Raw genomic sequence first — 21346 nt, forward strand, 5'->3', positions numbered from 1 at the left:
ACACAGGAAAATTTGCTGGGGGGAACCAAAAATATTTAGGAATTTCCAATTCCTGCTTCTGTGGCAAGCTGCCTGTGAGGAAATAAAGGATTGTTGTAAGCAGAAAAATCAGAATTATATGTATGAGGGCACATATGAACATGAGGGCAGCTCACAGAGATGAGTGACACTTGGGGAAAGCAGGTTGGTCAAACTACTTTTTACTCATTGTGCTCCTACAGCAGATTTCATTTGAGTTGGGAATTGCACAGTAGAAAATATCTCTACCTGGTTAAAAATATAAGACATATGGTCTTTATTTTTTCCTTGAGCTGAACAGCAGTTGTCACAGAAAAAGGGGGAAAAAAGTCCCCCAATTTGCAGTTTTTTTGCAATAAAATCCCATTAGACACTGTTTTTTTAAATTCAAAATGCTCTGTGAGTGTTTTTCTTACCACAGAGGAAAGCAAGGTACGGTCTGAACTTTCCTTTGCCTACTCAGACAACCAACCAATGAATATACCAAAAGGTATGGGAAATCTGCTGAAACATACCACCTACCAACAAACCACTTGGCTGCATGACTCCTGTCACAGGCTGTAGAGACCACAAGTGGGAGGAGATGAGACTCTGTCAACCAATATGATTCATATTTACCAAATGCACCTGTTACTGGCAAACCAGGTGTTATCAGCACTTAACATTTATGATTGCAAGCCAATGACTCGCACAACCATAAAGTTTTCCTTCTAAGCAGTAAAGATGCTCCAGCTTCCTCTGTGAGCTTTCTTTGCTATTTCACCTTGTTTCAGTTAATGGAGTGAATTTGAAACAGAGAGCATTAATCCATCTTTGAATGCTCCAGTGTTGAGAAAATAGTGGGGGTTTATACATATCACCTCATTTTTGTACTTCTCCCTACCCGAGATCAAGTCACCCTTGTGGGAGCATTACTGGCAAAGTCTAAGGGAAGGAAATCAGCTGTCTATTTGCTTTTACCACTTGGCTAAGTCCCAGTGTGAGATTTTGGAAACAAAGTGCTGATGGACAACATGAAACTAAAAGCCTTCAAGCAGGGAATCAGTTCCCAGGGGCTCCAGGCCTAACCCTGGCACTGACTTACCACCTGACTTGGAACTCGCTTCTTCCACAGCTTTACCTCCACACTTTTAAAGGAGGTAGTTACACAATAATTACCCATATCGGAGGAATGTCATTAAAATTTAGAAATAAGGTCCTCTAAAGTATTTGGACCGCTCTAGATAAACAGCTTCACAGGCAGGAAGCATATGACTTGCTTTTGTAAGGACAGCATTATCAGAAGAAAAAAACACCTTTAAGTGGCCAGAAAATTGCTTAAACATCTTGAAAAGAAACAGTTGCCAAAGTTAAGCATTAGACACTGGTTTTATTGTGGCACTATACTAAACAAGGACTTTAGCATCTGTACAGAATCCTAAACCCACTCTTTGCTTGAAAGTCGTTTCTTGCACAACCTTATGCCAGTGCTTTCCTTTCATCTTTGATAAAAAGCCCTCAGCAGCTCCAGTCACGTTAGCACTACTGCTGCTTGTTGTGGCTGTATATGTTTAAAATGCCTGCCAGAGAGCCTGCAACAGCTTCCCATTTGTAAATGTTGACATGGACACTTTTATCAGTAACCCAGTGACAGAAACTGGGTGTTCCAGATGCACTAGAAATGTGGTGGGCTTGCAAGATGGCCAGCAGGCTTTAGAGATGGAAGCACAGCCAGGAGATTGGAGGATGTGATTATACCCCTCTGCTTGGTTTGAACCACATCTAAACGCTGTATCCAGTTTGGGGCACACACCCCAACACAGGAGAAATGGTGTCAAACTGAAACAAGCTCAGCGGGGCACACTGAGATGGTTGGAGCTGGGTGATTGGGTCTGTGCAAAGTTGGGCGACTATGACACCTCCAGGCTGGAGCAGGGACAGCTGCAGGGGCCCTCCAACAGCAGCCCTCCACCACCTATGAGGTGACCAGCAAGACTACGGAGATGGGCTCTCACTGGTGGTACTCAGCAAAAGGCTGAGACACAAGTAGCAGAAGTTGAAAGAGGAGACCTACAGGCAGAATAAAAAGAAAAGCTCCATCCCTACAAAGACAGTGGGACCAGTCACTCAGAGAAGTTGTGCAGGCTCTGTCCTTGGAGGTTTCCAAGTCCTGATGGGGTAAAGCCCTGAGGGAGTTGGTTTGAGCTCATGGCTGAGCCTGCTGGGAGCTGGAGGCTGGACTGAGGCTGCCTGCCAGGGTGGTGCAAGGAGCCTGTCACCCTTTGTTAACTCCAAACCTTTGTCTGAACAGCAAATCACATGAAAACCTGTAGAGAAAATATTAAAATGTCTTCTGAGAAAAAGAAAAACACATACATTTTCAAAAAGCAGGATATGTATGAACACAAACACAAGTTTAGGACAATCTGTGACTTGTACATGCGTTCAAAATCTCTGCTAAAATCCAGTCATGAAATATCACTGTTAGGAATAAGATAATGAACTAAGACTATGCAATTTCAAAATATATGCTCCTTTAGAAGTTATCTTTTCTCCTTAACTCATATATTTCAGCTCTTCTGCCAAGTCATCCACAGTTTTTAAAGTATATTTTTTCACTCCAAAAAAAGGGATAAGGCCTTTATCAAACTATTTGGTATTTTAAAAATTATTCAGGAAAAAAGGAGAGTTTTCAGATATAACACCTTACTTGAGAAGAAAAAAATTAAAAAGGAAAACTTACAAACAACATGCACATTTTTTGTATTCTCACTCAACCGTTTCTATTCCGATTGCAAAGTCATTTAGCAAAAGCAAAACTTAAAAGGAAAAAACTGATTTTATTTCTTGAAAATGAAAATATCTTAAAGTGTTTGAAAGTCTTCTGAAACACCCCATATTATTTTCACATATCTTAAATCTGTTTTTTCAAGTAATTCTAGGATTGTGCTCTAAGATTACTAAGGCTAGCCCATCTACTCTCTCTTAAAGAACCCAAAAGAAGGATGTCCCGTTCCAGTTGCAAGATAAATAAATAAAACCCCAATACATCCACTAACTTATATTATTAAAGTCAACAATTCATCAGTAATTCATCAATAAACTTAAATTATTTCATATATAAGTCATTGGGAGCGCATGGAATTCAATTATACTATAGGGTCACATGAGTTACACCCAAATTCAAATACTGCCATGATATACCCATCTGAAATTCAGTCTCTTCGAGAATTCATAACATGCAAAAGGTCAGTTTTTAAGATGTTGGTAAGAAAAGCCTGTCGTACTATATTTTGGTTGTTTGGGGTTTTTTGCTGTTTGCAAATCTATTTATCAAATAGTGGCTTTTCAAATTATAGTACCATGGGGTATATGCACATTATTTAAATTTATTTGGGTTAACTGAATTTGCCCAAACAAATTCTCTCCCTCATTTTCCCTGCAGGCATTCCCTCTGGGCTGAGCTGACTGCTGAGCTCTCACACCTCTGAGAGACAAAGGAGGTCACACAGCAACGCCAACACCTTCTCTAGGAAGAACACCAACATCAGCCGCACGTTTGCAGTTTCTCATCAGTATTTTCTGCTGAGGTTGCAAAGCATTCACAGTTGCTGCCTCCTCTTTTTCTCTCTCTTCCTCCCCCACAGCATTCGTCCCAGGCCCAGCAACAAACTTAGCAGATGAGGACAGTGAAGGCTGCTCTCCAGTCATCCTTTCTGCCCAGCTATCATTTTTACCCTTACTCAACTCCCCCAGGTTATTTGCATTTTTCATGCTCAGCAGTCATAATAATGCAGCAAGAGAAGGGAATAAAAGCATTTTGCAATACATCTCAGTAAATGTTTGAGTCACTGTGGTCTAGTGGTTCAAATCTCCCTCTATTTTGAATAGGCTCCTATGTTAACGCCTAAGCACAAGGCTTAAAGAAATGCATTTGGGACTAGCTGTTTGTTTGCTTGTTGTTTTGTTTTGGTTTTTTCCCTAAGTTCACATGTTCATTTACAGGGAATTTCACCTTGGTAAAAACAAAAGCTTGGAAAACTCCAAATAGCACAAATAGCATAAGGAAAACAGCTCAGTGTTAAGCCCACAGTATGCATGAGGAATGTGAAAATGTTAGGACCAGATTGCACCTTGACTCAATAAAAACCATAAAAGCCTGAGAACTTGTGACACATCTACCAACACTTCTACATTGCTAATGACAGCAATTCTGTGCAAAGGTGCTGAAGCCTCCCATGCAGACTGAGGATATCCCACCTTGTTCTCCTTTGTAGTAAGAGTGATTGCTTAACCAGCTCTCAGAAAGGCTTCCCAAAAATCCTTAAGAAGTTAATATTATCTATGGTACTGTCAACTCTAATTTTTAAATTCATCACTACAAGCAATGATTTATTTTCCTTTTATGTCAGAACTGACCAATGTTTGGCACCCCTGAAAGCAACCTTGAAAGGGAGCTCTTGGAAGAACTCAGGGAATAAAAGAAAGTTATTGACCTTTGGAAGAAGGGGTAGGCGACTCAGAAAGAACACAGGGATGTTGTTAGGTCATGTAGAGAGAAAGGAGGAAGCTCATCTAGAACTCAGTCTGGCCACTGCTGTGAAAGATAATAAAAAGGATAAAAAGGGGTTTTAGAAAAACGCGAACAACAAAAGGAGGGTCAAGGAAAATATCCATCCTTTATTGTACACAGAGGGGAACATTGTCACCAAAGATAATGAAAAGCCTGAGGTACTTAATGCATCTTTGCCTCAGCCTTTAACAGAAAGACCAGTAATCCTCAGAGCAACCAGTCCCCCAAGCTGGTAGACAGATACGGAGCAGAGAAATAAGCCTGCAATCCAGGAAGAAGTAGTTAATAACCAGCTGAGCCACTTAGACACAAGTCTACAGGCCTGGAGAGGATTCACCCGAGGATTCTGGCTGGTGGAAGGACTTGCCCAGCCACTCTCTGACATTCGTCCTCAGTCCTGTTTAATCAGGGAGGCCCCAGATGACTGGATAGCAACAAAAGTGATGCTCATCTACAAGAAGGGTTTGAAGGAGGATCCAGGGAACTACAGCTTGTCAGTCTGACCTTGGTGCAAAGGCAGGTCATGAGACAGATAAACCTGAGTGAAAAAACAGCAAGTACAAGAAAACCAGGGGATCAGGCCCAGGCAGAAGGGGTATAGGAAAGGCATGTCCTGCTTGAAGAACCTGATCTCCTTTTAAGACCAAGTGACCCAACTGCTGGATAAGAGAAAAGCTCTGGATATGGACCACCTGGACATAAGCCTTTGATCCTCTCTCCCACAGAATTCTCTTGGAGGAACTGCCAGCCCATGGCTTGGACAAGTGCACTCTTCCCTGGGTAGATGTCTGGAAAGCTGGGCCCAGAGAGTGGTGGTGAATGGAGTTCATCCAGCTGTAGGCCAGTCATGGGTGCTGTCACTCCGGGCTCAGTGCTGGGGCCAGTCTAATATCTTTATTAATAATCTGGATGAGGGCATCAAGTGCACCCTCAGACAGTTCACAGGTGACACCAGATTGGGTTGGAGTGTTCATCTTCTGGAGAATAGGAAGGCTCTCCAGAGGGATCTGGGCAGGCTGGATCAGTGGGCCGAGGCCAGTGGTATAAGGTTCAACAAGGCCAAGTTCTAAGTTCTGCACTGGGGTCAGAACAACCCCAGGCAGTGCCACAGGCTGGGGGACAGTGGCTGGGAAGTGGCCTGGCAGAAAAAGACCTGGGGGTGCTGCTCAGCAGCAGCTGAACACGAGCCAGCTGTGCCCAGGTGGCCAAGAAGGCCGATGGCATCTGGCCTGGGTCAGCAATGGTGTGGCCAGCAGGAGCAGGGCAGGGATTGTCCCCCTGTGCTCGGCACTGGTGACGCCACACCTCGAGGGCTGTGATCAGTTCTGGGACCCTCACTACAGGAAGGACATTGAGGGGCTGGAGAGAGGCCAGAGGAGGGCAATGAAGCTGATGAAGGGTCTTGAGCACAAATCTTGTGAAGAGCAGCTAAGAGAGCTGGGGGTATATAGCCTGGAGAAAGGGAGGCTGAGGGTCAGCCTCTACAACTCCCTGAAGGGAGGGTGTAGCCAGGTGAGGATTGGTCTCTTCTCCCAGGGAACCAGCAATAGAACAAGAGGAATTCCTCAAGCTGCACCGGGGGATGTTAAGGTTGGACACCAGAAAGAATTCCTTCATAGAAAGGGTGGTTAAGCATTGGAATGGGCTGCCCAGGGAGGTGGTGGAGTCACTACCCCTGGAGATGTTCAAGAAGTGACTGGACACGGTACTTCATGCTGTGGCTGAGTTGACAACGTGGTATTTGGTTGAACAGAGGATTCAACAGTCTTGGAGGTCTTTTCCAACCTTAATGTTTTTATTTGGTAATAAAGCAGATAAAGAACCCTCCCACTGTCCTCCACCCCTGTGGCCAACATGACTCAGTGACATTACCACACATGTCTTTTGACACTTCAAGAAGGGCTCGGAACTCCCCAACCCCACTGCTACTCGTACACATTTGTTCCACCACTATAAACAGCTTCTGAAACCCAAGAAAGTTGTTATGTGAGGCCTTGGGCTTAACAGCACTGCAACAATCTCTTCACACTCATGTATTAAATGTTCCTACAGGTCCCATTATAGAGGAATTCCCTGTCTATTAAAAAAAAAAAAAAAAAAAAAAAAAAAAAAAAACAAAAAAAAAAAAACTGAGGGGAACAAAGGTGAATGATTACAGAAAGAGTGAAAAATAACAAGTGAGAAGGCAAGAGAGAAGATGTGATTAGAAAAGCCAGTGGCACAGATTCCCACTTTGCTACACATGTTTCTTCCAAGAGCCTGCACAAGTTCTTGGCTGCAAAGTTCAAAGGACCTTTGAAACTTAGGAGAGCACCACATCTTGAGGAGCTCTCCACAGATTGTCAGGCAGTCTCTGCTTACCAGGACACCTGGTCTTACAATTTCAGTTCTCTAAGAAGATCCCTACATTTTATCCAGTGTCATCACTTAAAAGAAGTTCCCTTGCTGTATTACAGCATGCTGCAACATCTGTAACCACATCTGTAACTTCTCAGAGTTAGAAATCACTGAATGCCCTTTGGGTGTTCTCAGTTGTCTTGGTCCCACAGCACCCCTCCACCCACCCTATGCCACCTCCCTGCTGCCATTGAGCTTTGTCCCAAATACCCACATCAGCATTGTTGCTAGGGCTGACACAGAAGCAGCACGTGCAGGCCACTGCCCAAAGCTAGAAACTACAGCAGCACTCTGCAAGTGAGGTCACAGGTGGTGCACAAGGCCCCGTGCAAGCCCTCACAGCCCCAGCAGCATCCCCAGAATTAAAGCAAGCTTCCTTTGGCATTGCAAGACAATGCAATATTGTTAGAGAATAAAGTACACATGCCAATTTCACCCTTAGCTCTTTCTAGAGAGCTCGACTCAAGACTGCTACATAAGAAGAAGTATGGATAATCTGGATGTGTTAATTCAGATAAGGGATGCAGAGAGGAAGTATTTGTATCTTCAGCAACAAGCTGAAGAAATTTGATCTCATGGATTATTACTTTTTCTTATTTACTTAATTATGTGCCAGACTTTGAGAGGAAATAAGAGTGGCATTTTTATTTGGTCCTCAAACTGTGTCAGAATAAATGTAAAGTGGAAATCAACAGAGTACAGGAAAAGTCAAAAACAAAAACAATGTGAGGTCTCCATGAGGAATTCTGCCATTCCACAGTCTGGGCACATCATGAAGGAAGATTTGAAAAGCTTCATTGTATGAAGAGCTTCATTTCTCAAGAGCTTGTTCTTCCATAAACTTTTCTTTTTGCTTTTTGAACCCATTTATACATTCAGCAAAATGAAATCTACACTAACTCCCACAATTTAATTTTGCAGTGTGTGAAAAAGCATTTTTTATTCCTTTAAATTTACTGCCAGTTTTGTTGGAGTCTTTTGTTTGAGTTTTTTTGAGGTATTGGTTGTGGCTTGTTGTTTGTATTGTTTTAATAAATGGTGCAAACTAGTTTTCCTGTGGAAAAAATGGGAATTCACTGCCATTTTGTAACCACCTCTGTGGCCGTCATAATTTTCAGACCTCTCACATTACCTCCCAATCCTCTTTTTTCAAGCTGAGGAGCCCCAGTGCACTGAAGTTCCTCTTTCCCATAGCTCGTTTCCAGCCTTTGTTTCCCATGATTTAATCAGCTGTTAGCCCACAAAAGAGCTGCCTTAGCTGTCACGGGCCTTTGGCTACAGCCCTGCCAAAAGGTGTCTGGAAATCCAAGCCTGCTGCAGTGATACACACACAGGCAAGCAGTGCACTAGGCTCCCAACAATGAATCTATAGAGCAAAATGTGAAGTGCCAAGGATCTGCCATGCACACAAATAAAAGCAGACAAGTATCAGAAGTCCAGTCTTGTGGAGTGATCAGCAGTGCACTCCTGGCGCACATCTGGTTAATTTTATTCAAAGGATGCTCATTTTGTATAATGCAAGATCTGTCTGCCATGTGAACTACAGCAAGATAAGTGAGGATAATCTGGAGATTTGCTTCAGAAATGCACTCCTTATCTGAATTAACACACCTGCATCAAAACCTCTCCTACCAACTGGATGCACCTTCAAGTCAGGTAGGCTCGTAATGCCAAAGAATGCTGGATTTATGAAGAGCATCATCTCTACCTCAAAAAACCCCAAAATCATGTCTCCCTTGATACACATGAATCCACCTGTTTATTAATTTGCCTCTTCTTATTCCTCTAGTACTAATTCAGCCAATAAATTAAGGGCCTCAGTGTATATTTTAGCATTTCCTTTTCCCAGTTGCTCTAGAATTCTCCATGAACACTAATGGGTGCTCATGATTTACAACCTTTTTTTACGTATTTGTTTTAAAATTCATTCTTGTAGTAGCTCACTTTGGGATAGCTCCTTAGATTTCCTCCACCAAAAAAAAAAAAACATCTTTTCTCTAGAAATATCTAGTACAAGCTCACATAATACTGTTTCTTAGTCTTATCACCTTTTCCTACTTTTACAGCTCAAACAGGATCAAAATCTTTCTTTGGTTTCTGTTTCTAATAATCTGAAAGGATTTTGCAGTGACTTCCTCCCAATTTTTCATGACATCAGCAATAAAATCAAAAAGACAAAAATATTTACCAGAATTTACAGTCTTTTCCATTTTTATTTTACTGGATATGACTCCCAATTTCTGGAAAAAAATCCTTCCTATTTTTAACAGACTGCTGTAACTTGCTGTTTGCACATACCATCTTTTTCATGTTATTATTGGTATTTTTAAAGTCTTCCTTGACATATACATATTTATTCTTAGTTTCTACTAATAGCACAATATTAAAGAGACTTGATGCCATTTCAAACAGCTTGTCCTTTTAGCTGTTCATCTTATTTTTCTCTCAACACACACTGTCACATTATTTAGGTCCACTTTTTAAAGTTACTATACTTGATTTCTGAGCTACCAGATTGATGCTGAATTTGAAGTCACTGTGGTTCCTACATTTGTTTAACCTAATTAAGATGCAATTTATAATACTTTCTTTGGCACTCCCCTTAACCTCTGCCATATGGAATATAAATTTTATCCAGGATGTTGCTTTTCAGTTTCTTATAAGCACTTCCTACTAAACAATTTTGATAACAGAAAAGTTTTTGTCCATCATGAAAAGAAGATCCCTACATATTAAGTATTGATGTTAGTTTTCTCAGAAGTCCTGAGCTGGAAAATTAACAGTAATAATAAAAGCAACAATAACAGTTTTACCCCAAAGCCAAGGCAGGGAGGCTGCAGGAGGCAGCAGGACACTGGGGCTGGTGACACCTGACAGGAGAGGACACGGGTCAGGCTCTGCTGGGAAGCAGCACCATGCCCCAGCCATATGCAGAACATCTGCTCATCTCTCCTGCTAGGAAAACCTACTTGTTTAATAAATACTATGTCTCATGCACACATTAAGCATACATTTGTAAAGCAGTGAATTTGCAAAAGCCTTTCTTTCCCACCCCTTAGGCTGTCTGCCAGAAACACTCAGCTGTAGGTTTCTCTACAGACTAACCCCACATTAAAAATCTGAACCAATGTGACCCAGCCTTCTTAGGCCACGGAGTGTTTAACCATTAACTATTTGTTGGATTACAGTAGATTTGTATCAGCAGCACTTTTCCTGGTCCAGCCATGGCATTAAGGATGCTCCTTGGAACATCTTATCTTCTGAGAGGAGACAAGGAGAGTCTAAAAAGACACCTAGTTCCTGTGCATGAATCCAGGAACTCCACCTAACCAAAGCATGGTGGAAGTTGGTAATGTGGAACTGCATTCATTTGAGTAAAATGTTAGAGACTACAAGTAAACAAGGTATTAAATAAATCACTAGTTACACCCAATTTTTAATCCCAAAAATGATAGTCAAATTAAATATTTAAATGTACTTTTCTAATCTTGCCTTATCACATATTACTCTTCTTTTTGGAGAAACTCAAAGGGAACATTACACATAGCTAAAAAGCTTTTAGGAACTAGGTATGAAGATATTTTAGAAGAAATGCCACATATAGATCTGACTGTACCAAAATCTGTAAGAGATAACAGGTTCATTTCAATGATTACACCCATCAGAGGCTCCCCCTTCCCACAGCTGTTTGCTCAACCTTCTGCTGCAGAAAGTGACAGCAGTATGGGCATCTTGTCCCCAAGGACATGGTACTCTGTGCATACACAATGGAGCAGTGAAAACAACAGAAAACACAAACCCTCTCTTTACACAACTTTTCCATTCCACAGCTCAAATCATTTTCTTCCCTCTTCTCCAGTAATGAGAACTCTGCATTCTAATCCACAAGAACTCAAAAAATTTGATTTAGACATCGACCATTTCTGTTACCAAAAAAAAAAAAAAAAAAAAAAAGAAAAGTAGAATCACTTCTAACAGATCAGAGTGGGGCTAAAAATCTTGAAAGAAAATTTAAACTCATCCTGGACAGAGAAATACCCAACCATATTTTTTCCTTAGGGTAATTTGCAGACTTAATTTTTTAAGTTCTTCACTAAATACAGTTCAGCTGAATCTTCTTCAGGAACAGAAACCCCATTAAGCACAGGTTCACAATTTCAAAGACTGAATAATGGAGTGGTGACCACTGCCACGCACTACTGCATTATCCACACCAAAGAAATAGTTAGGAGAATGAAAGCAGAGAAGATAGTCCAGCTGCAGAAGAGCACTGGTTTACAGTTCAAGGCCTTTCCATTCCCCCATTTGCTTTGTGATGCTGAGCAATCTTGGTTTACCTCTCAGTTCCTCAGATCATCCAAAGAAAGCAATGGCTGTTCTCTCCTGCAGATGGAAGTGTTGTGAAGGGCAGATGTAAATCCCCAAAACACTAGGGAACTTTGCTCCCCAGACGTGGGGATTGCAGTCCCCAGTCAGCATCCAAAACAAGGACTTGTTAATAAATGCTGCCTGAGATCTATCCACCTCATTAACAGCAGCAATTAGCCTTTCAACACAGCAAATAAAAATATGCAAAGACTCAAAATTGCTGAGCAAACTCTCATGATTTTAAGTTAATGAAGCTGGTGGCAATGCCATAGCTACAATGACACAGAAGTCAGCACTCGGAACAAGAGCAGGAGGGACTCTCCCACAGAAACAACTCTGGTCCAGGGGCTACCAGTGCTCCAGTCCTCACATAACAGCATTAATGCTGATGCATTCTTGGCACTCATTTTCCTTAGGGTTATGTGCAACATCTGCTTACGATGTCTGACAGCAGAGCCTGAGGAAAAACTAAATTCTTTAAACATACCCATCCTTCTCCTATAGAAAGCCTCCAGTTTCCAGACACTTAGAGAGGAACATCCTCCTTTTTTTTTTTTTTTTTTTTTTTTTTTTTTTTTTTTTTTTTTTTGCAGAGAAGTCAGATGATGGAGCTGAACTTGTGTGCTAAATTCTAGTTTCATAACATTCAAATTCAAGAAAATTCTTCCTTTTACCCCACCATTTAAAAATTTCAGACATTGCTAGATAGTAAGGAAGTTTTCTCAACTTACATAATGCTTTCCCTTCTGTTCCTCTTCCCTTACATCCTCCAAGCTGATGAAGCAGAGGACACGAGCAGGGCTCCAAGAAGACTGCAGTAGGAGGAGCAGTGATCCTTGCTACCTTCTCACCGGTTGTGCTACAGACCTCCCAGACACGAGCAGGAGATGAAGTGAGCAACAGAGTTTCTCTACTATGTGGAGATGCTCTACATCAGAGTCAATTACACTTCTGCTCAGCAAGTCTCTTCAGAGAGACAGAAAGAAGAGACAACTCCAAACAAACACAAAGGGTGACTTTGCTTTCTTTCTTCAGATCTACTGACACCCCCTTTTCTTACTCTTCAGTTCCAAGAATTGTGTTTTACCTGCCGAGTGCACTTCAGTTCCAGGAACATCTGGGGCTGAGAAGCGACCAGTCATTCAGAGCAGCTACTTTTCACAAGCCTCCATCAGCCCAGCTGCAGCAGAATCCAAGTTGCAAGAGTGACAACCGAGTGAGGAGAGAAGCTCTGGGAATTTCGCTCTGGCACAAGCTAAGGCTGGGAGGACTGGAAGAGGACTGACGTAACGAGACCTATATAAGGCTTTGTGAAAACTAGCAGTTGACTCAGTGGTTTTACAAGTATCAGTTGTATTTACTCTAGCTCAAGTGTTACTGTCTGCAATAGAAATTCAGCTTTCCTATGGCTGCTTCTCAATTCAACATTCGTGAAACAGCCAACACCCTTGGTCAGGATCAAGGGCTCATCATGGTAGATACCAGGTAGATAAAGATGATGACATCATCCCATTCCAAAGACTTGGCAAAGATAAAAAGAAAATAAGATGATGACAAAGTACCTGGAAAGGGAAAAAACAAATCCAACCATGTTCCCTCTTGGCCTCTATCAAAATAATGATTATGTGTAAAGCCCTGATTGTATGCATATACGTAAATAAAAATCAAGACTCACAGTCAGCACTAGGAAGCTGTTTAGCTAAAGTCTGCAAGCTCCTGCCTGTAATAATCTTCCTGCCTTCTGACTGGAGTCAAGAAAAGGCTTTAGCATTTTTCCTCTTCTCTAACCTAATACTATTTGTAAATGTGTTTTTCCCCTCTCCTATCTTTGCAGTTGGTTTTATTTATGTAGACGTGCCAGCGCGGTAAATTTCAGACCTATAATTTGTGGCTTCCTGACTTAGGGATGGTTCTGAAATAGTTCCTATGTGGCTGTTTCTCCAGCTGGGTGTTTACAGACATATACACGGTGCACAGCTTTTACTTACGTGCACGAGCAAGGGTTCTGCATGCTTCACATAACTTTTCAGAGTCTACATGTGTTTCTGATCATGACAACACATTGAAAATATGTGCCTACAAAACACATTTTAAATGTATTTATATAACACAGTATGTGCTTACCCTTGAGGTGTTTTCTATATATAGAAAAGCTGAAGATTAGGCTTCCTGTTCTCATTCTTTCCCCTTTAAGTTCTTCTCTTGCTATTCATTGTATCCAGGTTTCCATTACCACTCAGCTACACATTATTTTTTCCTGGCATGAAATCAATCAAACCTGAATTCTGATAACACACATGCACATGATAAAGCATGAGACTATCCCCTAGGGAGATATCTGGACTTTCACATTTCAGCCAATTCAACAACAGTGATGGTGTGGGAATGAGGCTCAGCTCAATGCCTGCTGAGAGACCACACCTCATAAGCCTTCAAAGTATCAAAAATTATAGTTACAAAACAATATCAGTGCTCACCGTCACCATATTGAACATATATGTGCTTTAAATGTCTTCTCTAAACAGAAAAAGAAAAGAGTAAATCTAATAAATTTAGTCTTGTTTTTAATGGTTTTTAACAGTGCTTTAGCTCCAAAGTCTTTTTTTTTTTTTTTTTTTTAATTTGGTTGTTTTAGCTTGCAGATGAGGCCCAACAAGCCATTCTAAGTTTCCTTCCAGATGTCAAACTTGAAGGCATTTATAAGAATTTTCACACCTGAGTCTTGCAGTAAACTACACGCAGTATAAAAAGTCAGTCACCCTATTGGCCTCAAATAGGAAACACAAAGAGCCATGGTTGGTTCTTGATGGCTCCACATTTCTGAAAGTATTCACTCTTCTAAGACTTGAGAGTATGAGAGTTAAATATTACTTTCTCCACCATGACCTTCCTTTTCCTAAGGCCAAGATGCAAGAAGGGAAGGCAGGCAGACTGCAGCAGCCCTGAGACCTGCACTCACAACTTGCCAGTTCCCAATAAACAGCTACAGCCACCTCTGGGGTGGCCTTCCCCCAGTGAGGAAATACAAAACACATATGGCCACAGCCTGAAGACGGTAACACTTTAAACTAAATAAGTTTAACAAAATGACTATGTGTGTTCCACAGCCTCTGCACTAATCCTATAAACTCGAGCAGTCCTAAAAGTCAACAGTGCTACATAAATGTATTCACATGCTGATAACTGCCTGCAAGACCAAGACCTAAGTTAAGTAGATCCTACAAATCTCATTATTGTCTGTGTTTACAGAATATGATCTATCCGACATAAGTATGCTCCCTTTTTGTCATCATTATCTTGAATGGATTTTTATTTATGTGCATGGCTAGACAGGCTGTGTTTTGTATGAATACCAGCATTCATCCACAGGAACAATAAAACGTCTTTCTCTCACTGCAAAAGTTTGTCTGGAGCAGAGACCCACACAGCTCAGCCAAGCAGTCAAATGCCACAAAAAAATCAACATAGGAAACCAAGCAGGCAAACAATTTCCAAAGGACTTGTACACCAGGCTGCGATACATAATCTGCTTGTTGCACTGTTATGGACAAGTCAATTTTTACCATTCAGAATGTTTTCTCAATCTATTTGAGATAAGAAGAAAGAGGAGGCTGAGAGGACTAGAAAATCTAACAGGGTTAGTCACCACTGACAAGTCCTCATCAACCCCACCAGTTGAGTAATTCCTGTGGTGCTCTCCTACAGCAGAGTCACACAGATAAAAGCCTAATGGCACCACCAGTCAGACAGCAAGTGCCAGCTGCTCACACAATGATACTTGAAAAAAGGTTATATAACACAGCAGCAAAACACTGTCCAGAAAATCCAGATGAGGACTAGCCTTCTGCATGGATCCACGGCACAGCCTTACCTTGGCAAGGAAGAGGCATCATTCCTCCTCCGCCTACACCCCTGTGAGCACGACCTGGAGCTGCTGCAGCCCTTTCCTGCAGTGGGAGGAGTCCAGTGGAGAAGACAATGGGAAGATAAACAGCTCACTCTGGATCTCTCTTACGGACTGTTGGTCCCAAAACACACTCAGGACCTCTCACCCATTAACTTTCTCTTCCTACTGATAGGATCGTTGGGAAGAGTAAAGTACTGACAAGGACCTGTTTTGTATAGTGAGGAAGCAAAACGGCACATGATGGCACATTTGAGAGAGAAAGGCTCAAGGATGTCCTGAAAGCACAAGTGCTCCCAAAAAGTGTCCTGTGCTGGTTCTGCATAACCCAGCCAGATACCCAGCCAGGGTATCCAGGATACTCAGCCAGGTACCCAGGAGGCAGAGACTGATGGTAAAAATAAATAATTATCCCACCATCTCAAGCCAAAAGCCACTGGAAAAAATGGTTTTGTTCCCCAAAACATTTACCGTGCTTGAGCTTTGTTTAAAGCCTGGAATGGAATTTCAGATCACTGTTTTACCCAAATTTTATCAAAATCAATAATTTTTTGGGAGAAAAAATGCAACAGGAATTTTAAGTCAAATTATTTTCTAATCAATTTGAGGGCCACTTTATCTAATTTCTTCCATTCTGTTAAAGCCAGTCTCTTATATTACAAATCAAATTCCAAACAACCCATTTTTCTGTTCATTCTGATGTTTTTTTTCAGGAGAACAAACAGATATTTATCAGAAAAGGAATAGAAATAAAACATTTTTTAAGAAGGTTAAGTGGCACCTGATAGCCTTCAATCTGACAAGTTACGCAAACAAGGAGAAGGGGAAACCCTACCTAGTAAATACGGCAATTACCATTTTAGTTTCTACACTCCGAAATGAAGCCAAGATCTAAGTGTGAAAGACTGAGAGGAAAATCTGTTGTAAATTCCTTCAAGTGAAAGTCCCTATTTAAAAGGCAGAGAACACATTTTAGAAAGGTCATGAAGTCACAGCAGCTGTTTAGGTTTTTTTCAAAGCTCAACTCTAAGTGAAATTTGACTTCTTTTTAAAAAGGCAGAGATAGACACAGCTGCACTTGGAGTGCAACCTCTACACTGGGAGACTAGCAAGGATTAAAAATAGGTTTTGCACTGAGCTTTTGTAGGTGCTTCAAATACTACTAAGTAGGAATTACAATCTCAATGATTGTGAAAATTTATTCTTATATATTCTCAGTTTAAAGAAAAAAAAAAAGAAAAAGAGAAATACACCTCTTATATAAGCATAAAGTGAGAAGTTACACATAAGCTGTTACACTAAACTTTCACTTGAGCCTGGTTTTATCCTCTTCCTAGGTAAGGAGGCTGTGTGGACAGGGAAATATGGCAACAGCAGACTCATGTTCCTTGACTATAGTTTGTAAGTCTAAGCTCCTTGGAAGGTTTTTAGCAAGGGTAAAAGACTGAATCAGAAAGACAGAGCTGACAAGTCATGCCATTCCATCCCAAATATTATGGTTGAGTAGTTTAAACAGAATTCAGTGCATGGGTATATACACCCACAGGCATACACACATGTAAATACTTTTATACTTATATAAAGCTCAGGCAAATTCCACTGAAACTAGGAAACCAGACTGGAAAATCCACTTACATTACACCTTTGCATTTTAGTCATAAATTAAAAAGACTGTGGGTGTTGTGACTAACTGACAGAGAGTAAACTGAGCCACTACGTGGCGTTTACCATGGGGTAAACTATTGCCTCTCCTGATTTTTAATTGGAGGTTAACTCTGGCACACTCCACTATAAACAAGTCCTGGCACTAAAAACAAAGAGACAAGGAATCATTTCATGGATGTATTCCCATAGTTCATCAAATATTCATCACTTACATTGCTCAGATATATTGTCAAAGGTGATAAACACAGACATATCAATAACAACAGTCTGATTTTCTGCTCCATTCCTCACACAAAGGTACCCAATCCTGATTCCAAGGAAAGGAACAGAGCAGTGTGCAACCATTTCTAAGAACATGATAAGTCTGGCTCTAATTCTCAGAAGCCTTCCTGAGCATGAATAGCAAAACAGTACCTTCATCCTGACCCCTATGTCTCTTGAGCTTACATATAATTGTACACACACACAAAAGTGATTCTGAAGTAGATTTAGAATGAACCAGCAACACTTCACACACCTCCTACATAACACCAGAAAGCCTCGTGGCAAGCACCCCAGTCACTTGCTGCCATTCCCAGTCAGGATGCTGACAGATCACACACTCAAAAAAAAACTTACTGCAAGATAGGGTCCTGGCAGAAAAGTGACGGCAAGTCCCAGAACAAAGCTACTATAGCACCACAGCATATGTAAGTAGTCTCAGACTGACCAGCTGGCAAGACTGCCACATTTCATGCAGTACATACTCAAGCATGCCCAGCTTATTTGTACTGTGGCTTAAGCAGACAGGAAGAGACACAAATATCTCATTTATAATTTTATGAATACTTTGAAAAACAGAGGCTATTCGTTGTTTTTTAGCTTATCAGGCTGTTACCCTCTTGCATTGTTACTTTGCAAAGTATATCATTGCCCCCCAAAATCAAAACAGAACACCCTGAATCACAGGTTGCTCCCACTAACAAATTATCTATTTAATATGTTTACATAGGCTCTTTTCCACAGTACGAGTCATGTTGAAATTGCCCTAATTAAAGTATCTCCATTTATTTGCATGAATAATCAGTACTTATCTGTAACACGACACTTTATATCTTCAAAGCACTTCAACTGCATATAAATGGATTATCGGAAAACTTGCCCAAAAATGTATCTTGAAATCTGATGCAGAGACTCAGCTATTGCTTCCTAAAATAACTACTGACATTATGTGCACTCTGAATCATAGTGAGGGCAATACTGACAGGTCTGAAGAAGCACGTGTTACTTATGGAAATAGTAAATATTCCACAGAAGAGATAAAGGGTTAGACCAGACAATGTTCCTTGATGACATGGAAAAGCAGATGGCTCAGCCCTTTGAGTGGTAGTGAAGACAAAGTCTATCCCGTGCTTTTTTCTGAAAAGAGCTGTCACACACATGTGCAAATGAAGTCCCACATCCTTAAAATTGATTGCAAGACACTTGCCACCATTCTTTCACTTCCTCCTCTTTGGAGCTTTCTACAGACTTGAATGTCAAAATATTCAGGACATCTGGTGCTGCTTTCTGGAGACTCTGGCCACAGACAATGTGCACTGCATAAGAAATTAATTTCTTGATATCATGCCACCCATGTGTCTCCCCATAAAGTTCATACCCCGGGCCACCCACTGGTTTAAAGATGAAGGTGGGTACTTTTTTCCTTCACAGCTTGTTATAACAAGGAATTTATATTCAGAAACAAGTTATTTCCATGAGCACAGAGCTGCCCTACCTGTCTGCAAGTTATTTTCCTTCTTAAAAATTAAAAATTACATTAGAAATGGCACAGATGTGGGAATATGTCTTTCAACTCAATCAGGAAGCAGTATAAAAGAGTAGATTTTGTATGTCTATTGTCTTGATTTTAAAATTCCAAACTATATTTTAGAGCTATCAATATGCTTTCCCTTGTCAGAAGTGTATCACAATCCCTAATATTTTCTTTCAATTAAGAGGAAAACTCCCATAGTTCTTCAAAACAAAAAGTGGTGTTTTTGTAATGTTTTGTGAGTGCCTCAACTGAAGGAATAACAATGGTAATTTTCAATGATGATTTTGCTCTAGATAAGTACTAAAACTGCAAAATTACTGATTCTGAATGTCACTGCTCCCTGTCTCTCTTTCCTGTGTGGTATCCCTGAACTGCATCTTCTCATGCATTCATTTGATTGCTTCAGGGTCCCTTAAACCTCCAAATTTCACTAGGGTTATGGTGAAGTGTGCATGGTGGCTTTTACTCAGAAGGGCCTGAAAGCACTTGATGAACTCTACCAGGATGCAATCAAACACAGCCTACTCACATCTCTGCAAATTCATGAGCTTGTAGAGACATCAAGCGATCATAAAGTCTGTTCCTCCCAGCAGGATCAATTATACTTGGGCTACTTCTGACAGAGGCCACCTAACCCGTTCTCTAAGACACCAGTGGAGGTTCCACAACTCCCTTCAGAATCTCAAACCAATGCTTAATTCTCCTTGACATCAAGTTTTTCAACCAAACTCAAGCTCTGTACTGTAATTTAAGCTTATTGTCTCTTGTCCTATAAATTTCTTACTTAAGTCTTTTAATGTTTGTCCTTATGACACCAAAGCAAGTCATCTTTTCTTAAGACTATGCAACATTTAATATTTTCTCAAAGGCCAATGTTTTCTAAGCAAGAGGGGCTGTTGCCCCCTCACTGAAACTACCTGCTGTGGTAATTGCAGGCACTGCTAGCCCTAAAATGACAGTCACCAACAGGAATGGAAGTGCCCCCCTTGCACAGTTAATGAGAGGCTCTCTCGAAGAATGTGAGAACCAGAGCCCAAGCCCTTTTTTCCTGTTCTGTGTTGGTTAGAAATACAAGTAATTTGCCATCAGTTCCTAGGCAGATCATAACTCACACTGACAGACACACACAGTTTGGTTTAGATTCAAAAGATTTGAATGTCTGCTGGCTGTGCCCCTCTTCAGCTTTGGGAAAAAAGAAAAAAAAACCCAAAGAAAAGTCAAACAAATAAGAGCTGAGCAAAGCCTCTCTGCACTGTTTTTTCCATTCTGCTTCTCTTTAGACCCTTTCAACTGTACTAAAAAAGTACAAGAGAGAACAATTAAATCCCCAACCCAGCACACTCAGGAAGTTAAAACTATAAGACAAGGCTTTCTAAAAAAAAAGAAAATCTTACCATCTAAATAGGTAAGACAGAGTGTAATAAATCGATAGGTCATTAAAAAGGAAGAAAAAAAACTTCTTCAACAATGTCAATATAAAGAAAATACCCACAGAAAAATAAATACATCCTAAATGTAGAAAACTAAGGATGTAGCTGCAGGGAGTACATGTGGGCTTTTCTGCAAAACTACTGCTCCCCCCAGCCCCGTCACATGTCTGTCCAGCTCCTGACCTGGGAGTTTTGTCAGCACTTCATTACCACTGAGCTTTAGTAGGCAAACATGTAAATTGGGTGTTACAACATGAGCAACACAAGAGAAATTGAGTTACCATTTTTTGGCTGGTGACTGAGGCAAGGAATCTCACAGTTCACCTTCTTATTTCAAGAGGGGATCAGAACAGAAGCTACTGACTCAAGAATCCCCCAGGCCTAGCATATATCCCATGTCTTCTCCCATCAAGAACTGCTTGAAATATAATAAATAAGTCATGCCTAAATGTTCATCAAACATTATTACTTTAAAATAAATACACTTTATAACCTAGTTGCAATATATATTGCCTCTCCAATCCTCTTAATTTAGTTTTAACTTACCAAAAATTTAGGGAGATCTCAGGAAAATCATAAAGTTTGCACACATGAAGAAATAACTTCTCCCCCCACCCCAGAGACTCCTTTCTGTCTTCCTTTTCCTCCCCCACCCAAGCCCTGAATACAGGAAGAGAGATCACCAGCTGCCTGCTGAAGAAAACAACCACCAAATAGTGTGCATCATTCAATTGGCTTGGATGATTCAGCTTTTCCATGTGAACTTTAAGTGGCATAAATGGTGCTTTGTGCATTTCTGAATCAAGCGTGTATTTAATAGTCCAAGTACATAACACAATTTCTACTTGAAGAACAACTTTTCATCTTAAACACAGCAGCGTATCTGTTACCTTACAATGGCTCCAGTTCTCAAACCAATCAATAATTACATCTACCTGTGCTTATGTATTGCAGCATCTTCAGCCTTTAAAAATACATTTCATATTGTTCTCAAAAGTTGAACTGAGTAGGACAGTGAAAAGAGGATCTAGTGACAAGCTTATAATTTTGAAAGCCACTTGATGTGATGTGCATTGGTTTTAGAGTGGGAGGGCTGGGAAGGAACAGAAAACCCAGGTGTAGCAAGCAGTCTGCTCTCCCAAAATACAACAGCACAATAATACAGCAGCAGCTTGATCATAAGCATCCCACAGTTACCTGCAGCTCATTGTCAAGAA

The 21346-nt window shown here is 40.8% G+C and overlaps 1 protein-coding gene across 1 annotated transcript in view; it reads right to left on the minus strand.

Moving 5' to 3' along the window:
• Window positions 1–20760, minus strand: part of IPCEF1 (interaction protein for cytohesin exchange factors 1) — a 77923-nt gene extending 57163 nt beyond the window's left edge. The window contains exon 1 of the mRNA XM_066315506.1: window positions 20676–20760. The gene's annotated coding sequence lies outside the window, so the exon portion shown is untranslated. The remainder of the gene's footprint in view (window positions 1–20675) is intronic.
• Between the last annotated feature and the right edge of the window lie 586 nt (window positions 20761–21346).

This window comes from Sylvia atricapilla, chromosome 3, assembly GCF_009819655.1.
Source record: "Sylvia atricapilla isolate bSylAtr1 chromosome 3, bSylAtr1.pri, whole genome shotgun sequence".
Taxonomy (NCBI): domain Eukaryota; kingdom Metazoa; phylum Chordata; class Aves; order Passeriformes; family Sylviidae; genus Sylvia; species Sylvia atricapilla.